Source organism: Pongo pygmaeus, chromosome 2 (genome assembly GCF_028885625.2).
Source record: "Pongo pygmaeus isolate AG05252 chromosome 2, NHGRI_mPonPyg2-v2.0_pri, whole genome shotgun sequence".
NCBI lineage: Eukaryota > Metazoa > Chordata > Mammalia > Primates > Hominidae > Pongo > Pongo pygmaeus.
Genome location: NC_085930.1, coordinates 8,542,423 through 8,550,451, shown reverse-complemented (window position 1 = coordinate 8,550,451; position 8,029 = coordinate 8,542,423).

Here is an 8,029-nt window from a genome sequence, read left to right as displayed (position 1 = left end):
TACAGAATGGCTTCTCTCTAGGGAGCTTACTATGTAGTTGGGGAGAAAAGGCAATATCGGGTATTATTGGTGCCCTGTCAAGATCCCCTCTAATGCCTCTTACTGGTTTTATGTGATTTTGCTGGTAATGGCTCAGTTTTGCTGGTGATGCCTTACATCCAGAACAACCTTCTTCAGAGGATTGTCCATGAACTCCTGCAACTTTCTAGACTAGTTGTGCCACAGATTTCCACCACCAGCAGCAGCCCTAGCTTCCCATCCACAGCCTGGAGCCAGTGACTGACTGGTGCAGTGTCCACTGCATGAAGACTCCGCTACATCACTTTTAGGTGGGACAATCCTGGCAGACTAATTTACACGCCAGAACTGCCCATGGGATCAGGCTGAGGCTACACGTCACCTGATTACACTCTTGCTTAACTTATTCTCTTTCCTGTCCTGCCTGCCTCAAGCCCTAATCACTTGCTCATGAATCTTCCTTATTTTCTGGGGAAACCAGCCTAAAACATCAGACTATCTAATATAAACAAATATGGAACAAGTAAAGAACACAATAATGATACTGAAAATTATAGCTAACATTAACAGAGTGCCTACTATGTGGCAGGCACCATACAAAAGAAAACCTGTATAAAATTATCTATTAGTTTATTTAATCTTTATAATATTCACTATTATTATCACTACCTACCTTCCCAATTTACGGATACCGAATCAGAAGTTTTGAGTGGGTAAGCAATTTTCCCAATGCTGCCAGCTAACTAAGGAACCCAGGCCCTTTAAAACCAGAGTCTAGAGTTTTAACCTCTTGTCTATAAATCCAGCACTTAAATGAGCTGTAAAGGATATAGATTCATAAAGCATAGAAATTAGGGGAAGCTCAAGACATACAGTGCAGAGGTCGGGGTCCGACAGACCTGTGCTCTTATCAGGGACCATTCACATATAAATTGTGCTGATTAGCGTAGCTACTTAAGTTAACATTTGCAATAACTTCTACCTTGTCAAATTGTTTTGAAGGATTCCATGAAGCTCATATTTAAAGTGCTTAGCATAGGATTACTGAAAATAACAACAACTAAAATTATTCCACATACTCACATCCATTTCTTGGAGTCATTCAGTAACTTAAATGTACAGTGTCAAAATAGCAGATGCATAACATGTGTCTTACAGAATTGAAGTTACTAAAACAGAGATTTGGTTCATTCATCAATAATGTGAAGCAAAATATACATATACTTTAGTAAAATGTATATATGTATATATAGATGCATAACATATTTCTTACAGAACTGAAGTTACTAAAACAGAGATTTGGTTCATTCATCAATAATGTGAAGTTATATATATATATATATATATATATATATACACACACACTTTATATATATATACTTTAGTAATATATATATATCCCAATATGGCTATGGTTAGGATTACACAAATTAATGGCCACTCTACTTAAAACAGGTCCCGGTCATAGCACCCACTAAATAATGTAATTTCCTTCCTTAAAAATGGCTTCACCAATACTAAGATAAAGAAAAGATTGAAAAAAAATAAGTAAATGTGGAACACTAGATAAATCTCCTTTACAGAATGCCGCATAAGTTGTATAGATATTTCCTCTCAATAAGGTAGAGCATCACTTCCCACCCACTAAATGTTGGCTACATTTAAGGACTTGCTTTCAGATGAACAGTACAGAAGGAAGAAGAAAATAACTTTACAGTGGAAATACCTGGCAAATGCTGCCTTAAGACTGGGTTAAAATTAACATCATCAATGATGAGATAAGTTGACAATATGTGCCCTTGATATGGGATGATGAGAATGGCACTTTACCTCTGATTTTTCTCCAAAAATTCATAATCTCAGTCTAATCATGAGGAAAACATCAGAAAATCACCTCATACCTGACCAGTACACTTAGAAACCACCAAGTTCTCTAAAAACAAGGAAAGTCTGAGAAAGAGTTACAGTCTATAAGAGCCAAAAGGAGATACGACAAATAAATGGAAAGTGGCATTCTAGGTGGAACCCTAGAATAGAAAAAGAAAATTAGGTAAATGCTAAGGAAATCAAAATAAAATATAGACTTTAGTTAAGAATAATGTATTAATGTCAGTTTATTAGTTGAACCATGAACAAATGAAGCATGCTGATGTAAGATGTTGACAAAAGAGAAAGCTGACTGTGGTGAGTATAAAAACTCTCCATCGTCTAGGCATGGTGGCTCATTCCTGTAATCTCAGCACTTTGGGAGGCCGAGGAAGGTGGATTGCTTGAGGTCAGGAGTTTGAGACCAGCCTAGCCAACATGGTGAAACTCCATCTCTACAAAAAATACAAAAAATTAGCTAGGCATCGTGGGGTGTGCCTATAATCCCAGCTACGCAGGAGGCTGAGGCCTGAGAACGGCTTGAACCGGAGATGGGGAGGTTGCAGTGAGCCGAGATGGTGCCACAGCACTCCAGCCTGGGAGACACAGCAAGACTCTGTCTCAAAACAACAACTACCACAACAAACAACAAAACCTGTCTGTACTTCCATTGCAACTCTCCTGTAAATCTAAAACTCTTCTAAAACAGTTATTCTTTAAATAAAATAATGATGGCAGAAACTTTAAAACGTAAACTTTTCTGAAAAAAAGGCAGCCAGGAGAATGTAAAGGGCACATCATGTCATACACACAGTAAAATATTATTTAGTCTTAAAATGGAAAGAAATTCTTTGAGAGGCCAAGGAGGGTGGATCATCCGAGGTCAGGAGTTTGAGACTGGCCTGGCCAACCTGGTGAAACCCCCTCTCTACCGAAAATACATAAATTAGGTGGGCATGGTTGTGGGTGCCTGTAATCCCAGCTACTCGGGAGGCTGAGGCAGGAGAATTACTTGAACCTGGGAGGCAGAGGTTGCAGTGAGCCGAGATCATGCCATTTTACTCCAGCCCAGGCGACAGAACCAGACTTCACCTCACCTAAAAAAAAAAAAGAAAAAAAAAAAAAAAAGAAAGAAAAGAATGGAAAGGAATTTTGGCAAATGCTACAATACAAATGAGGACGTTATGCTATGTGGAAATAAGCCAGTCGCAAAAATAAATAAATAAATAAAACCAGATACTATATTATTCCACTTTTATGAAGTACTTAGAGTAGTCAAAATCCAAGAGATAGAAGTAGAACGGTGGTTGCCAGAGGCTGAGGAGAGGTGGAAATGGGGAGTTTCAGCGTTCAATGAGTACACAGTTTCAGTTGAGGAAGATGAAAAAAGAAAGTTCTGGAGATGGGTGGCAGTGATCGTTGCACAACAATGTGAGTGTGTTCACACTTAAAAATTGTCAAGACAATAAATTTTAGGTTTTCTATATTTTACTTGAATAGAAAAGTGCCTATGTCAAAACAAATTCATACTTATGTAGGACTGTATGTTCTTTTAAAAAAGGTGTCATAAATTTTTATTCATTCTATTAGTTAATACCTCTTAGATCCTAGAGTGGCACCTAAAATGTATCAGCACTTAAGAAATAGATGTTGGATGAAAAAAATCAGAGGTAATAATTAAGATTTAATTAAATAAGAGAAGAAAGATCTGACCTCATAAAGAAACCCAAATTTAATGGCACTATCACACATTTAATTTGATTATCACAATTTTTGATTCAATGTAATGGAGATAGGTAAATTCGTGCCTTGAGAAGAGTACAATTTTTATAGGTATATATACTTTCTTTTTTAAGTTATATTGGCAAAGATGAAAACATTGTCCTTGAAAATTCTTATAAAAGAAAAAATGTAGTTTCCATACATCTGTGGATTTAAAATTTACACATTTTTAACATAAGTGTGACATTAAACCAACCCAATTCAAGTACATACTGTTCCCCTATATGGACAAAAAGCAACATTTAGAGTGAAATTTGAAACATTTTATGCCCTTGTTAGAATACATTATTTTGAAGCATGAAATATCACTTCTAAAAATCATGAAGTGAGGTATTCCAAGGCCTTTTTGGAGGCCTACAACTGACTTCTATGCTTAGGTGCTCTATTTAGGCTGCAATATCTCTGAAAGAAGCCTCCACCATCCACTGGGTCTATATTTTCATCCCAACTACAACTTACCATGGCCAATACATATTTTTTTTTCACTGGAGCTTTTTGCACGCTTTTCCAGAGAGCCTTTCCTTAAAAATTAAAGTTATTGAGGTACAATCATCAGTAGCTTTTTCTTTCTAGTGAAGTTGTAAAGTCTGCCTTGAGAGGCAGTATCCCCAAATGTCAGATATTGAAACCGCCTTTAGAATTGTTAGCACAATGACAAGTTGCCATATGTCTTGAGGGCAACATTTTACTGACCAGCACTGAGAATGAATAGATAATATTGGCAGGAGCTGGAATCAATAAATTTCATAAGCGTTTCATTTTAGATGTTTAAATCTATTTAAAAATATTTACTGTAATAATTGCATCTGCTAAAATGAATTAACCAGATATGCTAAATGCTTTAAAATTATTATCAGATTTAATTATCAAAATAACAATATGATAGATTATATTGGCTATTAAATAGAGGAAGAAACTGAAGTTTACATAATTAAAGTTAAATATCTGGATCACAATTCACTCGGCGGGATATCAAGAATTTTGATTCTATCCCAGGTAATGTCACTCTCCAGAAATCGTACACTTAGCAATGATCAAAGAAGATGCTAAGCATGAAATTTGAGACTCGCAGTGTAGTTTTTATATTTAGGTTTAAAGTCAACAGTAAAAGTTATTTGACAGTTCAAAGTACAGATATTTCCATTATTTAACCTGTAATTTACTTTTAAATTGAACTTAGAGGCAGAGATTTGTGTTATATCAAAAAAACACAAAACAGAAAAATCTAATATGAGGACAGTTAGATCTAAGTTTCAACATTTCAACATTTTTAAAAATCATACCCTCCTTCCAGATATCTCATCTTTCCATTCACGAATAGGACAAATGAAAGGTATGATTAGTTACCAGAGTGTTTTCTGGTAGAAGAATTTGTATTTGCATAAGACAGCTTCAAAGACTAAAAAGTCACAGGATCATTTCCTGGTGTGTTTTCCCATTTCTCCCTTGCTCCTCCATTTTCCTCACCACTTACTTTCATTAACAGTTTTCCTCTTTTAGGTCTCTTTTCATTTTTAAATCTTTCCTAGACTCTTGTTCCGTTTCCTTGTTTTGTTCTTTTGTCCATATTACCTCTCCCCCATAGAGCTCAGAGTTGGGAAATGATGACTCAGATGAAACATTTTGAAATACACCTATTTATATTCCTCTTTACACCCACCATTACTTGATCTGTGTCTGTAAGTCCCTTATTCTAAATATTATTATTATTATTTTTTATTATACTTTAAGTTTTAGGGTACATGTGCACAACGTGCAGGTTAGTTACATATGTATACATGTGCCATGTTGGTGTGCTGCACCCATTAACTCGTCATTTAACATTAGGTATACCTCCTAATGCTATCCATCCCCCCTCCCCCCACCCCACAACAGGCCCTGGTGTGTGATGTTCCCCTTCATGCGTTCTCATTGTTCAGTTCCCACCTATGAGTGAGAACATGCGGCGTTTGGTTTTTTGTCCTTGCAATAGTTTGCTGAGAATGATGGTTTCCAGCTTCATCCATGTCCCTACAAAGGACATGAACTCATCATTTTTTATGGCTGCATAGTATTCCATGCAATCTACTCATCTGACAAAGGGCTAATATCCAAAATCTACAATGAACTCAAACAAATTTACAAGAAAAAAACAAACAACCCCATCAACAAGGGGGCGAAGGATATGAACAGACACTTCTCAAAAGAAGATATTTATGCAGCCAAAAGACACATGAAAAAATGTACATCACTGGCTATCAGAGAAATGCAAATCAAAACCACAATGAGATACCATCTCACACCAGTTAGAATGGCGATCTAAATATTATTTTGACTCGAAGGCTAAAATAAGTATAAAATTACATTTTATTTTTTTCTCATTCAATCTCTCCCTACATTGTCCTGCCAAAAATATTGGGAATATAGAAATAGCACATGTATTTGTTACTAGATCAAAATTTTAATTATCTTCTTGATTTTTAACAGTAACTATTGCCTTCTGTTTATATTTTCCATTATATTAGTCCATTCAAGCTGCTATCACAAAATCAAAAACTAAGCCACTTAGTTTTTGGAAACAGGAAAGTTCAAGATCAAGGCTCTGTGAGATTCAGGGTCTGATGAGTGTTTTCCAGGTCATAATTGGTACCTTCCGGTTTTGTTCCTACATGGTGGGAAGGGCAAAGCAGCTTTCCGAGGCCTCTTTTATTATAAGGTCAATAATCTCATTCATGAGGGTTCTGTCCTCATGATTTAATCACCTCTCAAAGGCCACATCTTCTAATATTATTGCATTGGTGATTAGGTTGTAACATATGAATTTGCTGGAGTGGGGGAACACAAACATTTAGACCATGGCACTAGCCAATGGCAACATTGTTTAATGTTTACCCAATAGGCAAGATTATTTTAACTAAATAAAATAAACCCTTGGTGAAATTGTTTACACATAGTTCTGGTTTGGGTTATAGTTTGTCTTCCTCATTTAAAATATTTTATTTTTTTTCCAAGCTGAGATTGAGATTTCATTTCCTATATGATCATTATTACTTTTCTAACTGTATAAAAGTCAAAATAATAAATTATATTTAGTAATCTACCAATATAGAATATTAAAGAGGCTCTGAGTACACAATAAAGAAATAATAAAGTTTTGGAAAAATTATAAATAGTATTGGGCCATCTTTATTCACATCCCTCAGAAATATAAACATACATGCATACATTGCTACTATATGAAGCACGTATGTACATATCCAGTGATATAGCACCCAGATAGGCCCTCAATAAAGGACTTGTTACCCCAGCTGCTGAAGGTGTACCAATGGTCTTCATACCACTCTTCTTGATTGCCTCAGATGCAGAGTTCTGCTGCTCAAGGGGACCTTCTGCTGTGGTTTAGATGTTTGTTCTTTCCAAATCTTATGTTTAAATTTGATCTCTCATATGGTAGTGTTTCACCTAGTGGTGGGTGTTTGGGTTATGATGGTGGATCTTTAATGCAAGGTTCTATTTACTGAGTAGTGAGTGATTTTTGTTCTGATTCTGGTGAGATAGGATGAGGTCTTGAGGGAATAAATTAGTTCCCATGACTATGGGTAGTTATAAAGTGAGGTTTGTCCTCCTATTTGGTCCACTTTCACACGTGGTCACTTCCCCTTTGACCTTGTTTTCACTTACCCCAAGAGCCCTCACCAAATGCCAAGAAGATGCCAGTGCCTTGTTTCTTGTACAGCCTGTGGCATTATGAGCCAAGTAAGGCCTTTTTCTTTATAAATTTCCCAGCCTCAGGTATTCCTTTATAGCAACACATAAAGGACTAAGACACCTTCCTGCTCCCAAGTGACCCACATGACTCAATGACTGATAAATGTTGGAATAGAAAAGTCAAGCTCCAGAAAAACCTGTGGGGTTAGCTGAATATGTGTTAGGGCTGCCTTTCTACTTGGCTTCCTCCTCTGCCAAATTCTGTTTCCATCCTCTCCCTTCCACAGATGTTGCTCCCAGAATTGCTTCTTGATAAATATACTGCAGGCTCAACTCCTTCTCAGAGTCTGTCTTCTGGAAGACAGATAAATAATTTTCGAATACCTTTTTATTATTTTATATTTAAAATAATTTAAATTATTTTAAAATTGTTATACATACTTTTAAAAATTAAATTCCTCTTAGTTGCAATCAATTCAATGACCCTTATATCATTCAAGGGTAAATAATGCAAAGAGCTATTTCTATACCCCATAAAGCTGAATCATTACAAATCTTAAATGCACACATGCATAATAACAATTTTACCTATGAGGGTACCAATTTCATAAAAAGAATGTCTGGAAATAAATTAGAAAAAGAAACAACAAACAATGAACACACAGCTTAAAAATAA